General features: G+C 42.1%; 1 protein-coding gene across 5 annotated transcripts in view; it reads right to left on the bottom strand.

Moving 5' to 3' along the window:
- Positions 1–16,503, bottom strand: part of DAAM2 (dishevelled associated activator of morphogenesis 2) — a 220,789-nt gene extending 204,286 nt beyond the window's left edge. For 3 of the 5 annotated variants that reach the window (XM_081854131.1, XM_081854136.1, XM_081854135.1), the window contains exon 1: positions 16,325–16,503. The gene's annotated coding sequence lies outside the window, so the exon portion shown is untranslated. Of the gene's footprint in view, positions 1–14,436; positions 14,583–14,796; positions 14,915–16,324 lie in introns of those variants that run through there. The other 2 variants (XM_081854134.1, XM_081854133.1) reach the window with 2 other exon arrangements.
- Between the last annotated feature and the right edge of the window lie 5,069 nt (positions 16,504–21,572).

Raw genomic sequence — 21,572 nt, 5'->3', positions numbered from 1 at the left:
TCAATGTCCCATCTAGAGCAGCATCCTCTTCTCAAATTGACCAATCAGATGCCTGTGGGAATCCTGAAAGCAGGACCAGAGTGCAGTAGAATTCTACCCACCTGTGATTCCCAGCAATTTGTATTCAGAGCCATACTGCCTCTGACAAAGCATGGACATCATGGTTAGTGGTTACCTCCTCTATTATTAGGCAGAATGAGGCAATTGTCTCTGACAGCAGTTGCTAGGGGCACAATGATGGCAGTCTTCACCAAAGGAATTTCTCCTGAGCCTCCTTGCCACACCTTTCTGTTGGAGGTTAGAATTGTGTATGCCACATGGCCTTGCCTGCCCACCCGCTATAACTATGCTATAGGTCTATTGGAGGACACAATCCCACTGCTTGGCTTAAAGTAAAATCCAGCCGCCATCTTCCTTGTCCAAGTCTTATCTAGCCACTCCTTCAGATCCGGTTCTGCAAATACTCTTGTTGACCACTTTCCAAACACCAACTGGCAATGCTCTTTGCTTTATGGTTCTGTCCTTGTGATTAACCACAGTAAAATTTTGGACAGATTGTGTAACGTCTGTTCCTCCAGAATCAGTGCTACAAATCATTTACTTCTAATGAACTATTTCTATTTTGAAAAGAAACCCAAACAACTCTGCTGGGAGACATTCCCCAACTGGATTGCTGTCATGAAATAAACTCCCCACGGTGACCTCCTCCTTGGGTCCAGGGCTTTTCAGTTCACCATGGGAAAAGTCAATAGGAATCCGTTCCCATGTGCATTTCTTCACATATTCCATAATTAATCAAATGTTCATGAAGCTATCATAAAACAAAAGGCTGGTGTTTCGCAATAGTTCAACTTCCCTTTAAGTACTAAAATAAGCATCATGTTTGCAAAAGCATTTACCAAATCATCTAGTAAACACCGTTTTTCTGTATATCTAGGATTGTTCATACATGGGCTCTGTTTAAAATTTTGCTCAATAGAATTTGATTCTTCTCTCTTCTGCTTTATAAAATGAGCGACATGTCTTCTATCATTGCTTGGGAGAAGTCTTGCTAGTGGCTGTATGAAATCCTACACAGACATACCTGAATTTGGAAAATAGCCTGAGCGTGTGAATACTATTTAGAATGTTGGACTAGGAGCTGGGAGAACAGGGTTCATTATCACCATGGAGCCCTGAAGCTCAACGGGTGTCCCTGGGGCCAGCCTCTTAGCACAATATTCCCCAGGGGACAAATGGGGAGAGGCAATAAAACCATGCATCCACCTTCAGCTCCTTGGAGAAAGGTGGGATATGCATGTAATATAATACTATGTCGTTAGGTTCTCAAGGAAAGCTACTGATTTCCACAGACCGTCCTTGGTGTATGTTGTGATATCAGAATCCAACACTGTTCCTTTATGCCATCTGATGACAGCAGCACTTGAACATCTGAGTAATCTAACCCTCTGCTTTCTTCTCTTTTAAACCACGGATGTAAAACAGCATTAGTCTCTTTATCATCCCCTCTGCACATGTGTGGTAACTCTTTCCAGTGGTGTTTTCCCCCCATAGCAGTTAGCTTTGTAAAGTGAGCAGAATGAAAAGACAAACAAAACTAAATAGCATCTAAGACAAGGCATTGTTCTCTGGAAGAACTTTGACGTGTAGCCGTGATGATCTGCAGAAGTCAGACAAGTTTGTCCACTTACAAGCATTGTGGTCATCTCAAACATAATGTTAGTTGGGATAGCCCTTAATACACTTGCTATTAACCCTCACACTGTTGTAAAAGGTTTTTATACTTTTAAATAAAACTGAACTGCATCCTACACATTCGTCCTCCTCCTTTTTTTCTTTTCAGACTCGAATAGACTGAGTAATTCCTTTTAAAACAATTGGCTTCACATTACTCTTTAAGAACAACTGTCTTTTGACTGAGTTAGTCTAGAGCCATTCAACAGAATGAGGGTACAGAATGAAAAAGGTATTTAAATATACCTTCCCTAAGAAACCAGAGGCTTTTCTCTTGGGCATAGTCGGCCAATTGGTGTTAAAGAAAGATAGAACGTTTTTTATGTATGCGACAACAGCAGCAAGAATACTCATCACAAAGTACTGGAAGACGCAAGATTTGCCCACCTTGGAAGAATGGCAGATCCAAGTAATAGACTACATGGAATTGGCAGAAATGACTGGCAGAATTCGAGACCTGGGAGAAGAAGCGGTGGAAGAGGACTGGAAGAAGTTTAAGAACTATCTGCAGAAACACTGCAAAGTTTATGAATGTTAAAATGATGTTGGATATAAAAATAATATGGCATTAGGGTTACAGTGTTAAAAAGTATGCAAAAATGTAATAGAAAAAGGGTGAAAGATTAAAGTTATATTATGTCAAAAGTAAACAATATGTTAAAGGTGTTCAAACATAAGGAGGAAAGATCGGAGACATAATAGAGGTAATTTTAATAATTAGAAATGAGTTTTGAAAGAGGGTAAGGATTTGCTGTATCTGATTGGACAAAGAGGAACACAGAAAAGGGAGGCGGGAGGAAGTCAAGAAAGATTGCTATGTAAACATGAATTTAAAAATTGGAGTTTTTATTTTTAATTTGTTTTTTGTATTCTGATGTATATTTGTGATTGGCTTTGTGGTTTTGAAATTCATTCTTTTTTTGTAAAATTAAATAAATATATTTTAATTTCAGAATGAAGGGGTAACGACACAGTAAAGCTGCCTTATACTGAGTCAGACCATTGGACATCAAGCTCCATACTGTCCACACAGATTGGCAGTGTGATTTTCCAGTCTCCCATGGTCTGTCAGAGATTGAATCTGGGACCTTCTGCATGTAATGCAAATGTTCTATGCCGCAGCTCCAGGTTGCCAGGAAAGATTTGCTTACCATATTTCAGCTCAATGATTTTCTCTCAACGTGGCTCACATCAATAGAGAGGGGGACGGGGAGGTTGCCATTGGGCTTACAAAAAACTTCCAACTCTACAATTCTCTGATTCTATAAGAACTTAAAAAATGAAAAAGTGGAGTGGGGGGGGAATGGCGGAGGACAGAGATAAGAATATAATAAGTGTCTGCTGGATCAGGTCAATGGTCCATCTAATCCAGCATCCTTATGTGACAGGTTCTCTCAAGACCTATCAGTCCCAGTGTTCCAAATGCAGGGACAGAAAAGAAGGCCAGCTGGGAGGAGGGGCAACGTTACCAGAACAATCAGGGTCATTGATCTCAGGGACAGTGGGAGCCAGTAGTGCTGCTGGTAGGATTTACAGCCTACAGTCATCAAAAACTGCATGCATTTTGCTAGAGAGCAAAGAATGCTTATACTATCTAGCTATTTTGCTTGTTGTGACCCTGAAAGAAAAACTGGCTTCGGGGAAACAATTTATGAATTTGCAATGAGAAACACCATAAAAACGCAAAGCTTTAAAGTGAACTGGTCTATTTATAAAATGTTTGAAGTCATGTTGATCCATTAGAACAAAAACAACAACACTCAAAAGATTTTATATATATAAAGATTGTTATTGTTTTCTTTATGGTCATGGGGGTGGATTTAAAAAAAGATTATGAGAGCAATTTGCTTGTATGAAACATAACAAACAAGAACCAATAATTTTGAGTTTTTAAAATAGCCCCATTTTTTATTATCTTGTCAAAATACTGACAGGATAAAGCCTTTATTAGAACCAGCTGAAAAGTTACAAAACAGTTAGCTAGGTTTATGGGGTTGTTCTTCAGGTTGGGTGATATATTAAACAAAAATAGCAAAAGGGAGAAGGATGTTGGCCACAATCTCTTTTCAGACATGCAGAAAATGTAATTTCAGAATTTAAATTGATACCGTTTTTTCGCGACTCTTGAGATTCTATGTATGGGATGCGACTGAGGTATCTTTGAGGGAAGGAGGCCATATTGAAACTTTGTAATGGGCCTTAAAAAAGGGATGCATAAACCTTTATGACAGAGGCCAGAGTGTTTTGCCATTGATGGGCAAGGATTTATGACTCCCAATTGTTCAACAGCAGAAACAGCACAATGAGCTCTGTCTTCCCTAAATTATACCACTGAAGTGAAGAATGTTTTGGGATAACCAGGAGTGGATTTTTCTGTGGAAGGACAACAAACTCCATTCAGTACTGGTATTGATGGGCTTAGAATTCTTTAATACTAAATGAATATATTTTGCATCAGTCTGTGGCCATCGGATCAGGGGTTTTACTTAAACAGAAAGTAGATCCTGCAAGCCTGACATCTGCCTGCTCCTGGATTAGATGCTCCAGTGCATCCTTCCTCAACCTGGTGCCCTCCAGGTGTTTAGGACTCAAATTCCCATCATCATTGGCCTATGTGGCTGGGGCTAAAGGCAATTGCACTCTAAAACCTCTGGGAGGCACTAGGTTGGAGAAAGTAGCTCTAATGCTAGTCTGGATCAACTGTAAACTGGGGAGGAGCAGAGAATTATAGCAAAGTACTGCAAACATTTGCTTTATTAGCCAAACTTTAGAAGCTGCTTTCCTTCCTTGTTCTAACACAAAATCTAGAAGTGCATTGTTTGTACACCACAAACACTGCACTTAACAGCATTTGTCTGGAGAAGGAATAACCAATGTCACAATTATTTCCTTACCCTTTTCTGCATGGGCACCATTTGCTTTATGAGCTCTCACTTTTACTTTATGAAGGAAAGCGGGGGGCAAAAGTAACCTTTAAGAAAAATGGGATAAAGAGTAATGTGAATTGTTTTCCATCTTCCTATGACAGCAGTGGTTTATTTATAGCTGAAGACCAGAGGACGGTCCTCACGTGGCTATTGAAAATGAAAACAGTATGCGGGGTTTTGTTTTGTTTTGCTTTTGTGCTTTTGCAGTTAAAAAATCTCTCTCCGCATTCCCTAAACCCTTGTTATTGTAACCAGAGCCACATTTCACATTGCTACAATTGAGGGTTATGTAAATTCCAAGGATTTTAAAGGATAGGGCCTGCACACTCTGTGTTTGGCCACAGAGAAGTTGACACAAACGGTTACGGACAACTTTTTTGAGATGGAGGAAGGTGCTTGAATAAACTAAAAACAGATGAGAGGCATAGTGCAAAATTCAGCCTGAGCTGGAACCAAATGCCTTTGGGAGGGTCAGGTAATAACGTTTTCTTATTGCTTTCATTTCTACAGAAGAAGTTCAGGGTGGACAAAACAAACAAAAAACCGAAACACCTTCCAAGCCTTTTCCTGGATGTCCAAAAGCTTTATACTTATTTAGGAGTTTAAAGGGACAACATATTGACTTTGTGTCCTTGTATAGCTCATTGGTTTCGGTGGGCTGTGTTATTGCACTCATGGCTTCTGAGCTTCCCATAGGCCTCGGGCTGACCACTGTGCAGAAAGAACACCAGACTAAGTGAATCCTTGGGCTATTCTTATGTCTTTAACCCAGGGGTCAGCAACCTTTTTCAGCTGTGGGCCGGTCCACTGTCCCTGAGACCATGTGGTGGGCCAGACTATATTTCTTTTGGGGAGGGGTGAATGAACCAATTCCTATGCCCCACAAATAACCCAGAGATGCATTTTAAATAAAAGCACACATACTGCTCATATAAAAACACCAGGCAGGCCCCACAAATAACGCAGAGATGCATTTTAAATAAAAGGACACATTCTACTCATGTAAAAACATGCTGATTCCTGGACCGCAGCTTGGATTGGAGCTTAATTCTACCCCCAACACCCGTGGTAGGACAACACCCTTTACTACATCTGAGGTTAGTAGGGTGGCCTGGGGCATGCAAGGCAGGACCATGTAGCACACACAGATCAATCCCTGCTGCCACTCCTTGTCTCCCAGGGTTTGCCACCTAAGGGAGATGCCTCATTTTGCCTAAGAGCAGGGCTGCTCCGTCTACTTTCTCTGCCCAAAGTGAACTGCCAGCAAACCCTATTGTCACAGTTGGGTGTCATTATTATTAATTTGTTAGTCACTTTATCTTGCCCAGGGCAACCCAAAGCAACTTTCAACCAAACAAGCAGGCAGAATTCCCCACCTCACATAAGACTCATAGAGTTGGGTCATCTAGTCCAAACCCCTGCAATGCAGGTATCTCAGCTAAAGTAGCCATGACAGGTGTCTATCCCACCTTAAAAACCTCTTTGGACTTCAAAACCTCCAATGAAGGAGACCTGCAGAGTGGCTGCATAGCCTGTGTGTACAGATCCAGGGGTTGTTGTGCTACTCATGACAAAGTCCATTTGGGAGCAAAGAGTCTGCTTGCAAGTAAACAATCCCTGAATCCCATTTACAACCAAGATCTATGGTCAGTGTGTGGTCCAGGAGGCCGGCCTATATAAAATCTCCCTCATGAGCCTCCTGGTTGCTGGCAACAGCACAAGTTTCTGCCTTCTTGTTTGGTTTCTCTTCCTGGCTGTGCTGTAGTTTGCTGAACTCTCTATGATGCCGACCTCGGACTGTTTCCTCATATTGCGCCTGGATCGTATTTGCCCTAGACTGATTCCCTGTGCTTGAGCTTGGCTTGTGTGTACTGCATTGCACCAGCAAGCCTGGCGAGTCCTTTGGTGAGAAGCTTATGCCTACTGGGAACCTTGCCCCTGAGGGCAACCGTTGGAGCATGACCATCGGTTTTTCTTAGGAGGTATGAATTTGGGCCTCAGGCCTCCTCCGCCTGCTGCTCTGTAACTTAAATATTTAAGTCTTGCCTCTTTGTTTATACTTCATATAGACCTTTGGTTGCTGCCCCACTTCTGTTTCTGCAGATTGCCTGTGAAGGGAACAGCAAGTGTGTGTATCTGTTTAATTAATTACATGTGTTGGGGATGTGCCCTCAGCCCAAGTCTTAAAAAAGAAATTGTATCTGATGATGGGCCTCAAAGAGGCTAATAGCTTCCCTCATTAGGTTTTGTGTAAATTTTACCCTGTCAGGAGCTTGAGGGCTATAAAAGCAGTCATCACATGACTAAAAGCATTTTCCCCCTTCTTTCCAAGCAAAATGAAAAGGGGGGGGGGTTGGAATAGGAGATACAGGCATGATAACTGAGGGGAAAGAGTTTACTATTGAAAGAAAAGAAAATCCACAAAAGGCCGTTAAATAATATAGGAAACAGTGGGGCTCAAAATGTGACCAACACCTGATTCAAATGGTCTTGGAAAGGCTTCAGTGACTAAGGAATATGTCGTCTGCCTTTGAGTCATCTTGGGACACAGTGAAGAAAAAAGAAAAAGAACTTGAACAAAAACAAATGTCAGCTTCAAAGTCTATGAACAGAAATGTTGGCCTAGAGGCAGGGTTATTGCTTTAAGGTTTCCAAATTTGGAAAGTAAGGAAGTAAGCAAAGATTCCTTCTTTGATGCTACTATGTGACAGACCCCCAGATATTGATTCGGTGTTTACACCCACTTCCCTCCTCCTTTGCAACTCTGTCATGCCCTCTCTTTGATCATTCCTGTCATCTGGGGGAAAGTCCCTTTAGGTCCTTCTTTTTATCCCTAAAAAGCTTCAGAGGGGTTTTTTGGGGGGGGGGACTATTGGGCTTCTAAGTGCTTTTATGAAACCCCACTCTCCAACACAGAATTGGAAGTTCACTGAGTACCTTGTCTCTAACTATTAAGCTGAAGGGGTCGGTAGGGACCTCCAGCATTAAGGCCTTATTCTTGTGTGACTTTTCATTGTGGCAAAACTACTCTGTGGTGAGAGGCAGCTTTAGGGTAGTGCAACTGGTTTAGCCACACTGGGTGCTGGCACCACAGAGGACATCACAATAACAATGTAGAACAGAGCTTAGGAGGCAGAGGGTACAAATTTTAGTGTCACACAGGGTGCCACTGATATGTGAGAGCCCAAAGTCCTCCACTACTGTGGTCCATTTTCCCATGCCAGTTTTGCACAGTGAATATTTTGTTTCTATGCATGCAAGTGAGGAGAGATGGCATTTATCAACATGGGGCAAAAAGTTAGTTTTCAACAGTTTGCTGTGATTTATGAGCACTAGTCTTCACTATGTGAGGGTGTGTGTGCCAATTGTTTATCAGCTCCTGAGGTGGTGTAGCACTAGGCATGTTATGATTTTGTATGGAATGACTGGATGGAAAGTAGTCTTAATAAGTGCCACAATGGGATTAGACAGTCATATAGTCATGTATCTTTTGCCTGTATTTATAAATAGTCACTCTCATTATATCACCATGGATGCAGCACTTTTAATATTTGACATGGTTATAACTCCATTTCATGATATGGAAGTAAATTTATCAGAACAAGACAATCCAGAAGAATTACAGGGACTTATCGATTTGTGGTGACCAGTGCTTTTTTTCTAGAAAAATAGGTGCCAGTACTCACCATGAAGTTGTTACAGTAAGTGCCACACATTTTAACAACAAAAAGAGGTGTCAGTACTGTGTACCCTTGAATACCCCCTGAAAAAAAAGCACTGGTGGTGACACATTCCTCTATGTCAGGCATTACCTTTTGGGACCAGAGGACACATTTCAAATTTGGGGAGAAGGCTAGGGGTGCCAGTCACAATATGGCTGTCATGGAGCATACTACAAAATGGCTATCATGGAGAACGTGGCATAAAACAAAATATAGAGAAACAACCTTATGCTTGCCATAGGAAGTCAGCTATGTCCTGATTGTGGAGATCACACAACACTGATCTTACACATACGCATACACATCTTAATGACAACACATCATAGTAAATACCAAAGAAGTATCACACAAACATACCTTACATATTTGCCTTATACTCCAAGGCTGCAGATATGAGTAACTTTAAGAATGCAATTTGCCTTCCATCCAGGGCCTGGCCAATGGGCATGTGCAGCCTTCTATGCTGCCTGATGGTAGAACTCGCATTGTAAGAGCTTTTGTGCTGGGTATTAGTGCGTGCACACTTAAATGGCTGGCTGAGGGGCACCTGGATGATCTATTAAGAAGTTTTGTAAGTGAATCACTGCCCTGTCTCACCCTTTCTCTGCTTCATTCTTCATTGTCTGCTAGTACCACTATGCTACATCTGGCAAGGAAGCCAGCTATTGATGTATGCTGACTCACACTGAGGCATCGTCAAGATATCTTGGGCAGTTCATAATGCCATGCAGTGCCGGCTTACAGCACAGTCATGATACCACACTGGTACAGCAGCCATTATGTGTCTTCCCAACTTGGAAAACTAAGCTGCAGGACACTGTTAAAAAACAGACTTTAAATTCTGGGACAGAGGAAATTCTGCTTCTGTAAACCTACAGTAAGTTCCATGTATGTTGGGAGAGAAACCCTATAGGCAGTTAGGGTTTTATGAGCCCCTGTTTCTTGTGCCATTTTTCAAAATTGGAGATGACAGAGTGACAACTCAGCTGTTGGACTGCAAGGAAATTAACAGTACATGCATAGTAAATTTATGAAATTTCCTGTCACAAGATTTTTTGGGGAATTTGCTGCCACAAGACTTGGTGAAAGCTACTAATTTAGAGACCTTTATAAGGAAATTAGACAAACAAATGGAAAACAAGGTTATTGCTGGCTACTGCTTATGATGGCTGTACCTTATTTCTGGGTTCAGAGGCACTATGTCAGTGAGTACCAGTAGCTGGAGAACAAAAGCAGGCAAGGGCTATTGTCCTCATTTCCTGCTTTTGGGCTTCCCAGAGATATTTGGCTAGCCACTGTGGAAAACAGATTCTGGACTAAATAGGCCTTTGGTCTGACCCAGCAAGACTTTTCCTATGTTCTTAAGAACATGGCACAATAATATTTGAAGCACGCAGTTCATTTTAGCATTCCAAAGTTAAAGAATCTGAAAACCAGATGTAATCCAGCACCAGTCAGCGGTGTCACAATGGAGGTAAGTAGTATGCCATAATTAATTGGGTATACACTGTGGACCTGGAAGACCTAATTCCAAAGGTCTGCACAGCCATAAATGTCTCTGTGTGACATTAGGCCAGTCATACTCCCTCACCCAAACATACCAAACAAAGTTGTTGTGAGGATGAAAAGAAGATAACCTCACATACTTTGTCTATTTTTGTTTCTACCCTGCCTTTTGTAGAACAGATCACAGGGAAGATTACAATACAAATCAATCAAATACAGCTTTTCATAAAATACTACTTTAGTCAACAACAACAAAATCTAAAATTAACACAATATAAACAGCAAGCAAAATCCTAACCCCATAGCATTCCGATGCCCAGTATGGTTCACCTTATTAAGTCCCCCAAAGTATGAATAAATTAAAATGTTTTCAATTAATGTCAAAAGGTCACCAATGAGAGGGATGATTGAACAGCCCATCAAACTGGAAAAGGGCCTTATCCCAAATGTATCTTCATCATAGGCAGGACCACCAACAAGTATCTGTGTCCCGAGCTGTTTAAGGCTTGATATTCTAATGTTGAAACCTTAAAATTGGGCCCAGTTGCATATAGGCAGCCTGTGCAGGAGTCATATTATTTCCCTGTACAGCAATCTGACTGCCACAGTCTGCACTGGGTGCAGCTTCTGGACAGTCTTCAGGATTTACCCTCCATAGATTGCATTGCAATAGTCCACACCTGAGGTTACCAGGGTATGAATGAGAATGGCCAAGCTATCTCAGTCAAAGGAGCAGAAACAGCTGGCTAACTAGCTGCAGCTGGGAAAGGCATTCCAAACCACTGAAGCCGCCTGGGCTTCTGGTGCCCATTTCAAATCCAAGAGTAACCTCCCCTCTCAAGCTGAATACCAGTTGATGGAAACCACAAGAGGAGAGCGAGCTCTTGAGTGCAGGTCCCGTGAGTGGGTTTCCCTATTGCATCTGGTTGGCCACAGTGTGAGCAAGATGCTCAACTAGATGGGTTGCTGTCCTGATCTAGCAGGTTCCTCTTATGTTCTTGCGTTCATGCAAAGTATTTCATTTGATAGAGAGGCTTCATGGCTTTTTTATTTACTGGGATTGGGGACATTTTTTTCTAGTCCAGATGGGTCATGTCCTAATACTTCTGACCCAGGGTTTGAGAACTCGCATTTATGTAAGGTTTGGGAACCACAGTTCCAACTCAAGCTCTCGTTCCTTGTGTCAGGCAATGGCAACATCCGATTTCTCAACAATCCGTAATTGCCCTGAAATGACTTTATATTCTTCTGGAACTCCCTGGGAGCCTCTGGAAGTTATCCAGAAATCTTGGTCAGCAGAGCAGCAGAGTCGTGACACATCTGGAAGATGTCTATGTGTGACTGTGCAAATCTAGTGGTATCTCACTGTCTTAAACAATAAAAAGTAGAGTAAAGAAAAATCTACTACAAATGCAATTATTGTCCTCTGGTATTGATCAGCTGAGATGGGGGGGGGGTGGATATTTGACCCCTAATTCCAAGGGGGTATATCTACTCATGATTTAGAGATGATTAAGTCAAAAGGTCCTGTGGTTGTGATACCAGTAAGCATAAGCCATACAAATGTATTCAGTGATTTAACTGGCTTTATTATTTACTTCTTATTATCTTTACACTCTACTTTTCCTTCAAGCTGCTCAAGGTGGTGGACATGGTTCTTCCCCTTCCTATTTTATCCTTACAGATGAAAAAAGGACCCCTGGACAGTTAAGTTCAGTCAAAGGAGACTATGATATGCAGCACTCATTTCGCTTTCAGGCCAAGGGAGCCGGTGTTTGTCCACAGACAGCTTTCTGAGTCATGTGGCCAGCATGACTAAACCACTTCTGGTGCAATGGAACATCGTGATGGAAACCAGAGGGCATGGAAATGCCATTTACCTTCCTGCCACAGCAGTACCTATTTATCTACTTGCTCTGGTGTGCTTTCAAACTGCTAGGTTGGCAGGAGCTGAGAGAGAGCAATGGGAGCTCATCCCGTCGCAGGGATTCAAACTGCTGACCTTCTGATTGGGAAGCCCAAGAGGCTCAGTGGTTTAGAACACAGTGCCTTTACCTTTACCTTTACCTTTACCTTTACCTTTACCTTTACCAGAACCCCGTGAGATACAGTATCTGACCCAAGGTCACCCAGTGAACTTGCTTGAGTGGGGATTTGAACTCTGGCCTCCCATGTTCTAGCCCAACACTGGCTCACAAGTGAGATACAAGTGTGCTATTTTAAAACTCCAAGATTGACACCACATCTTTAAGGACAGACTGTCCCTCCAAACCAACCAATGCCACACTGTCAGCAAATAATATAACCAAACTTTTCTCTCTCCACTTTAAGATCAATGTCGGAAGGAAAATAAGCACTGGTTGGCTACTTCTTGGCAGAGTTTCGATCCAGGAGGGAATCATGAGATTATAACCAAAGCACATACCCATTTTGGGCAGGTAAATATCAGACTAATATCTCTCTCTTTTTTTCACAAGGAACATATACAAATTACTCATGCACTTGTCCATAAATAGATCTTCCACTTCTCATTCCTACCACCCCCTTTTAACAATGGGGTGGGGTAAAGGGGTAGGTTTAAAGCCCCAAATTGCAAGATTCCTGATAAAAGAAACTTCTACCATGCAATGAACACAGTTAGCACTACCACCCCACACATAAACAACTAAAACCTGGGGGCACAGTAACAATGGGACTTGCCTCATGATTACAGCTGTCACATTGTCACAGGTGTGTTACCAGCCAGCTTGCAGTTCCCCACTGTGCCCGCGTACACCCCATACATTTAAAGCAGATGGCTTCCTCCAACGAACCCTGGGAACTGTAGTTTACTCTGCAAAGAGCTACAATGCCTAGCACCTTTAAAAAGCAACACACACCCCAACCTACAAAACCAGGGTTGGAGTGACTGTGTATGTACTGTGTACTGAAAGCTTCTAGCAAGAGCAGCACACCTTTCTACTGCAGCCAGCACAGCCACTTTGCCAACTGTGCCCCATTTTTCATTTTATAATGAACAAAGTGAAGTCAGTGAAGTTAGCAGGAGCCAAAACAATGTCCCTGTGCATTGTATTTGCTGTCAGCTCCTTTCTCCTTTCAGTGGGCTCATTTTAGAAATTTGGCAAATAGCAGTAGCCAACAGATCTGGTGAAGTTATGAGAGTGCTGAAATTCAACTGAAAAAATATTATTCTTGCACCTGACATCCTTCATACATTAATTTGAATCCAGCTCCACCTCTGGAACCTGGCTTATTCCCAAGGCTCAGGCCAGAGGTTTCAGGATTCAGTCTTCAAATGCATGCTCACTCACATCATGCTCCCTTTGCACATCATATGGAATTGCTTTATTGATTTTAAAAATTCATAAGGAGCTTCCCAGAGAGTCACTCATCTCCCAGGGAACTCTGGGAATAGTAGCTCTGAAAGGGGAATGGAGCTAGTGTGGTGTAGTGGTTAAGAGTAGTGGACTCCTAATCTGGTGTACCGGGTTTGCTTCCCCGCTCCTCCACACGCAGCTGCTGGGTGACCTTGGGCCAGTCACACTTCTCTGAAGTCTCTCAGCCTCACTCACCTCACAGAGTGTTTGTTGTGGGGGAGGAAGGGAAGTGAGATTGTTAGCTGCTTTGAGACTCCTTAGGGTAGTGATAAAGTGGGATATCAAATCCAAACTCTTCTTCTTCTTCCTAAAAACTCTCAGCATCCTTAACAAAGAACAGTTCCTGGGATTCTTGGGGGGGAACCATGACTGTTTAAAGTGGTGGGATACTGCTTTAGAAGCATGGTGTGAATGGGATCTAAGACCAATATGGTGCCAGGCTGCTTCCTCCCACACCATGGCTCAGTTGAAATTCTCCTACCGAGCTCCTGTAATGATGCCAAACACCTTGAGGGCACCAAAAAGTGGGGCAAAAAAATGCAGTAAATAAACATCATCTAGCATTTCAGCCTCTTATTATGGAAAATATGGTTGGTACCTAACAATATGTTTCTCTTTGAGGTACTAGCCAGCCCTGTTCAATTAATCTATTATGAAGCAGTGCTTCTAGGAAAAGCTGCTGCCTACTTACTGGAAATAAACCCCACTGAGAAAGAAGCCCTGAATAATAACTGCTGTGTTACTCTTTTGCAAATCCAGATGCAATTATAGCAGTGCCAGGCAAAACTTTTGGACCAAAGTTCACAAGGGTAATCACACATGCGTGCACACACACACACTCCTTTTCAGCAACTTATTTTCCTTCAGCAATGCAAGCTTGTATTGCAAGTCGTCTTAGATTAGCCGTTGAACATCTGTCCATTAAAACATTAGCCAGCTTCATCAGCCAGTGAGGACATTACACTACACACATCAATACAGAAGGAGATTCCAAGAGCTATAAATAACTTACATTCGCCTACATGATTAAGTTCTGTAATCAGTTATTTCAATATAACATCACTCCGCTTCCATCCAATTCTTTTCTCCCTTGTCAACAGCTTATATACACACACATGATATCTGCAGACTTGCAGAATTATAAAAGCAGAAACACAGCCTTGAAAACACCTCTTTCGGGGTTGCTAGTGCATGAAGCAGCTCACCCCTGCTCACCCCTGCTCTTCATCCCTGTTCCAGCTCAGTTATCCTTTATGCCCACTCATTAAGTTGTGTTGGCTTTTCTGGAGCAGATGTAGTGTCCAAACTGCCTTAGGTTTTACACAGGCTTTTCAAATAAATAAATAAAAACCTAGCCAGCTAAGGCAATCCAAGATCATGAAGCATGCCAAAAAAGAAAAGAGAAAAGCATTGCTTTTAGATGCAGAGAGAAAAAGAGAAGGAGGGAGGGAAGGGCGGAGGGAGCAGGAGATCAGAAGCCCTGCCTGTAAACCAAAAGAAAGGAGATAATAAAACAGAGCTACTTCAGACCTGCTCTTCAGAAGAGTTATTCATAGCCTCCCATGTGAAATGTGCACGTCTTCTTGTTGTTTCTCAGTCATGCTACGGTGAAAAATTAATGACCAAATTGTTTTTTTTCCTTTCCCAAGGAATTAACAACGGTGCCTCCGCTATTGTTTTCCTTTTAATCTGATTTGTAACATGAATGACAAGATTAATCCAATTTAAAGGGTTATGATGGAACTAAGTGGCCCCTGCTGCGCGAGGGAGACGTGACAAACAGCAGGATCCTGCTTCCATTCTTAACCATCTTTAATGTCATTTTATTATTTCTGACACTGAAAGTCCTTTTAATCATGTGCTGCTATTGCATCTCTCGTAATTAAACTGTGTTCTGCTGCTTTGCTTGTTGCGAGACAACTAATTTTGGATGACCTGCTTCTTGCCCATTGTAGCCATCTGCAAGGAGACAGGTTCTGTTATTATTGCATTCCAGTTCTGGCTCGTGACCAAGATGGAAACAAGGTTGAACTGAAGTAATTCATCTGTGAAGCCCGAGATGAGTTCCCACCAACCTGGTGCCCTCCAGATGTTGTTGGGACTCCCAACACTCTTCAGCCCCAGCCAACATGGCCAGCAGTCAAGAATGATGAGAGCCATAGTTCAAAACATCTGGGCTGGGGGGGATCAGGTTGACAAAGGCTGCCCTTGATGTTAAATACTTTATTATTTTATTTTCAGAAGCAGAAAATGTTACTTCATTGAGCTGATCTTGCCCTTCTGAGTTGAAAATCCTTAGTCCCCTTCTACATTATTGCAAATGATGTGCACACTTAAAAAAAAAAAAACAACCAAACAACAATGCAAACAAACATCCTGACTATTCTTACTGGCTTGCCTCCCTTCCGCAAGTCCTGCTAAGCACCCAACTCTTAAGACCCAAAAGCAGTTCTGAGTGTCTTCCTCTTGTGTAATTCTCAGTCCTTCCAGAGAACCAACAACATGACAAGGGTTGAGAATGACAGTGAGGGTTGTGGACCCTTTTCTCCAACAAGCCCTTTAGCACAGCCCTCTCCCTTTTGAGCCTAATACACATGATAGGACAAAAAGAAACTTTCTAACAGCACTGCTATGCCACCACAGTTTCACTTGGAGGAGGTGTCAGATGAAGGGATTTAAAAATAAACCACACATAGCTCAGAAATCTGTAGAATTTGGATCCAATTGGGCTACTAGTTGTGCACTCAGGAATGTGGCTGCACTTGCCAAATCAAATCTTTAGGGATTTAGTAATGGTTCACATGCTGTAGAGAAAGAACAAGCAACACTGCCATAATCTTTTCCCCCTCTTGCACCCAAGACTGGATGAGGACTCAAGATAAACATACAATCCATGCATCTGTGCTTTAGTTTTATACACACACAAATCTCCCAAACATGCACCCACTTGCTGTCGGCTTGTGTGTGTGTAGCATTTCAGAGAAACTAAGAACCCATGTTCCAAACCTAAATCCTCTGATTGCTCTTTGATTGCTTCAGAAAAGAAAATAGAGCTTACCCTCTCTCTTTTTCCTCCCAGCCAGGGACCAGAAGAGCTGATGCACCAGCCACTCTTAAGATGCAACCCCCTTGTCTCTGTGTCATTCCTCCTTTTCCTGCAGTCCTGTAAGTCCACACACTGAGCACTGCTCGCCCTGCTTTCCTTTCACTGCTTATGCTGTCCTCCGAGTGGAACTGCTGCCGTTTTCACTTTCAGACCAGCCTCCCTCTGCAAGAGCCTGTGACGTCAGGAAGCCTCTACAAGATATTTATGGCTTAAAAGGGCTAAAGTTTCACTAGGTAAAAGCTTGGATTGCAGCTCCTTGGGAATCTTCGTCTTTCGTGCTTTCATGTGAGAAGGTTTTTCCAAATGCAATATAGCAATACAGAAAGCTGCCTTGTACAGTCAGTGCCTTGGGCTATCTAGCTTAGTATTTTCCACACTGACTGGCAGCTAGTCTCCAGGAGCCGTTTCCAGACCAATTGGAGGAACCAGGGATTGAACCTGGGACCTTCTGTATGCAGAGCAGATGCTCTGTCACTGAGCCATGCCCCTTCCCTAGGCTAGGGGATTGCTGTCTTTGTACAGGGAGTGAGGCTGGGGCAACGCAGTAAGCATGGGTGTTTCAGACTGCAACAAAAGCCACTTCTTCCAGAGGGCGCATGTAAAGTGCCTCTGCCACATGCAACCAATGTTCCTGTTGGGTCTGCTGGTTTTGGCAAAAGAGGGCCTCTTTAGCACACCCCCCACCCTGTGCTGCTAGAACACCCCAGAACTGCTCCAAACATCTGATAAGACTTAAGTAAGAATGAATGGATTGGCCCCTCGGCTTGAACTCATCATGCACAGCCAGACTTCTGCTTCCTCCATGCTTTCTGTTCCTTGGATTAGGATCAGCCCCCTGATAGCACCAATTTGTAACTTAAGCTAATCTATATTTCCAAATAGCCATCACTGCACAAGTTATATAGTTTTGAACTGGATGCTTCCTGAGTTTCGGTAACTCAATAAATTGTCTCTGCTTAATAACAGGAAGGTCTCCAGGTTTTTTGCTGCTTTCGGTACCGGGGGGGGGGGGGGAATCCTATAAAAAGCAAACAGTACTAAACTGTACACTTAAAATATAGTTATAAATGTTAATACTTATTTTTGGCTGGCTGGTTGCAAACCTGTCTTTGGATACAAAGCAGAACTCTGGCATTTGCAAGATGGAACAACAACTATCCCTGGCCTGAAAGTGTACATATGTGTGTTAATGTGTTGCCAGATTACACATTTGGAATATTCCTACCATGTCTCAAAAGTTTCATGTTTTTAAAAAGAACATTTGTACTGGAGGAAGGTAAGAAAAATGTCAAGTGTAATTTGACCCTAAACCCTTGTACAAAAGCAGCGCCATACTTCACCTTAAAAAAGTATCTTGAATCACAGAATTGTAGAGTTGGAAAGGACACCGAGGGTCATCTAGTCCAACCCCCTGAAATGCAGGAATTTCAATTAAGGCATCCATAACAGATGGCCATCCAACCTCTGCTTACAAGCCTCCAAGGAAGGAGAGTCCACCACCATCCGAGGGAGCCCAAACAAAAACAATATTGTTCAGACCAACATTTCAAATGAGTAATCTCTTGGGATGTGATGACTCTTTATAGATTTAGTATTGCTGCTCTTGCTTATTTGTTCTATGCCTTTATTGTTTGTATGGTTCACTGGTACCTTATTTATTATTGTTGCTTATTGCCTTGAAGGTTAGGAACGCAAGAAGAACCCTGCTGGGTGGCCAATTGCCCATCTAGTCCATCATCCTGTTCTCACAGTGGCCAACCAGATGCCTATGGGAAGCCCCCAAGCAGAAGCCAAGCACAAGCACACTCTCCCCTCCTTTGGTTTCCAGCAACTGGTATTCAGAAGCATGCTGCCTGACTGTGGTGGCAGAACATATCCTTTGAGGCTAGTAGTCAATGACAGCCACATCCTCCATGAATCTGCCTAATTCTCTTTTAAGCTGGTGGCCATCGCTTCCTCCTTGGGGAGCGAATTCCATAGTTTAACTATGTCTGTGTGGAAAAGTATTCTTTTGTCTGTCCTGAAACCTTCAACATTCAGCTTAACTGGATGTCCACAAGTTCTAGTTTTATATGAGAGGGAGGAAAACCTTTCTTTATCCACTATCCCCAGGCCACAAATACTTCGACTATGTTTTTATGCACTTTTATCAGAGTTCCATTAGGGATGGAACTGTAGAAGTCAATTAGCATATCTTAGAAGACCTGTTGTTTCAACTTCCAACACATTTATCAAGCCTGACTCATATAGAACAGTTCCAGTGGAGATAATTTTGCATGATTTGATCCCCTGCCACACATAGATCGGACAAATTGTATGGGTGTTTTTCAGAGCTCTTGGCACCCAGTGACATTGATGAAGGAAGGACCCACCTAATTTGCACTACCTGCCTGGTTCCTCTTGACAGAGATTATCAGTGCAAAGCAGACCTTGTGAAAATACCTTACACAACCCTGTTGACATATGAACCAGACACCAAAACAATGGAGGTTGTCATAGTATATTCCTCTTGTGTCCTGGGCAAGTCTCCTGGAATGACTGTAAAAACCTTTATTGTCAGTAAGGGTATGGTCTGAGAGTAGCAACCTTGATTCATCATACAGAAACTTTGCCGAATCTAAGGATAACTGGGTCTGAGTTGTCAGTGCATGGTGGATCATGTGGGTACCCCCATCATGGAATATAGGCAGGATATAAATATAATAAAAGTAAAACATTGCAGTGGTACCCAAAAGACTGATATTCTGAATGAGGCTTTTCTTCATTCAAGACAGCAGCACTGAATGGAAAAATTCTCAAACGTTGTTAAGCCAAGTGAGCACATGGAATCTACAAGCTGGTTCTACAACAAGGAACTTTTGCCAAGGCCGTTCCCCTTAGAGATATTCAAGGAAACAAACAAGCACTATCTTACAAATTCCAGCTAAGAGAGCTGCTTGCTATAAATAACTATACATTTTGCAGTTTTACCATATGAGTGAATTCCTTGGGGCTTCAATTCTATTTTGTACCCCAGTTTGTCATCTCTAGTTTTGTCTTTGGAGATCAGAAGTTGATCACTGCTTCAAAACGCTTGTATGACACACCAAAGGTTGTCTGTTGATAATCCAACAGGGTATGCACAGATTATATGTAAAGAACTATGGATTTGACTACAAATCTCAGATGTTGTCTTCAGGAGAACATCCATGCATGGCTAGGTAACAGAGCAATTATTTATATTACCTTTTGAACCAGCTCCTCATATATTCAATATAAGTACACAAACAATAAAGAGCATTGTTTAAAGCTGGAAAACAAGAGAAATGTCCACAATGACTCATGCATAATTCCCTCAGATTAATTTGTAAAACATGCCGTTCCCAGTCCCTAGGAGCTGGAGGAGGGGTGAAACTGTCGAATCACAAGGAATGAACGCACTAATCCGTGTGACCAATTTTTGCACAGGCCTTGCTTACAAACTTTGCTTCCTTATTTCGAAGTTATTTTGACAAAACCAATTGCTGCCTGTTGGGTTATCTATTTTTTTCGCAATAGGGGTCAATGAATCCACACAGCAATTGTGCTGTTTTAGGGCAAACTTTGACTACCGGAGGAACTGCAGTCTGAGAAGCTCCTTAGTTAGTACTCCATTAATAGCTATATAATTGCCTGAAGGTGCACAGAATACTAGGCTGTGTGTGAAACTAACATTATTTGGCTAGCTGTGTGGCTATTAAGACTTGATCCACAAGTTAAATTTATGACCTTGGTGCTACAGAGGAGGAAGATAGTTTTGGTGCTGAAAATCCTGAGCATCACTTTGTAGAAGCACCCAACCACCCCATGTAACTGGGGTCAAGTCTGTCTTCACTAGGGAACATGCATTTAAAGGTTATTTCAGTGGCATAGTTAAAATTAGCTAAATCACACTGGTGCTGCTTCACACGTGGCCTTCGCACCAAAGCTCTCTGCCTCTGAGAAGGCAAACATGCTACAGAAAGCTTCTGAATTAGACTCAAGTTTATACTTCATTGCATGAAACCTAAAACATGGCTTTTTAAAAAGTCTGGATCCAATAACCAAAGAACAAAGACAGTTTGACTCACAAGTTCCTTGTTCCACGTGTAAATATTGAATGATCTGTCCACTAAATAAGCAAGGTAGCTCCCATCTACATTAACATTTAAAACAATACATTAATTGGGGGGAAACCACCCTTTCGACTAAGATTAAAAAATGCATTGAAACTGTTGGAGCTGGCTATGTAAACCAGGAGTCTTACAGACTTTGTAAGTGGGGAGTTTTACAGGTTGAAAGTGTGTCCTGATGGAACTACCATAAGAATCTATTGTCTTACCTTCACTTCCTAAAAAGGAAATGAAACCACAAAATCTACAGTCATACTATTGTAGATATCCCTTCTCTGGTATGCTGCCTCCAGCAGTAGTTAAATACTCAGTGATTCAAAGCAAACAGAACAGAAAACATGAAGCACCTGGCAAGTTTTTGATGGAACATTCACAAATGGAGTGTGATGGTGGGTAGGGAAAAACGCCTTCTTCATCCACTTGGCTAGTCAATTTCTACCATAAATGTAAAGCCTCAAATGCTGGAATTCTTGGTCTGTCTAGAATACCTGCATAAATTACTGATGTATATAATCTAATTCAGAAACTGACTCAAAGCCCAAATATCTGAAAAACCAAACAGGAGGTTTATGGAGCCTATAATAACATTTCATTTTGTGCTTGGGTACTGAGGATACTACTGTTATTTAGCATTTATTAAATACTCCCTTGCAGGGAGGGCCACAATATGCTGGACAGATGGATAGGAGGAAGAAGTAATCAGGGACTGATAAATTATTTCTTGGACTAAGGTGGAAAAGAATAAGATAGCTGTGAAGAAGCATGCATGGTGGTTTGGAGAATTATTTCCTAAAACACTGGATCTTATGGAGGAGAGTGAAACAGTTGGAGGAAAGTGGGAGGCTAGATACCTTCCATATGGAGGGTGCAATGTCAAAGAAATAGGAATGAGAAAATGAAGTACTGTAGTAGATGAGCTTTCGGAGGGCAAAGGGAGAGAAAAATGTAGAAGTGTTAAAAGGGAGGACTAGCAGAAAGTCAATGGAATGGATAGCTTTAAAGTGCTCTCTTCTTTATGTACTAAACCTGTCTAGAAGTTGGGACTGACTGCAGCTCTCTAAATGAAACCA

This window comes from Podarcis erhardii, assembly GCF_964252035.2.
Source record: "Podarcis erhardii genome assembly, chromosome: 3".
Lineage (NCBI taxonomy): Eukaryota > Metazoa > Chordata > Lepidosauria > Squamata > Lacertidae > Podarcis > Podarcis erhardii.
This window is presented reverse-complemented; position numbering and strand designations above follow the sequence as displayed.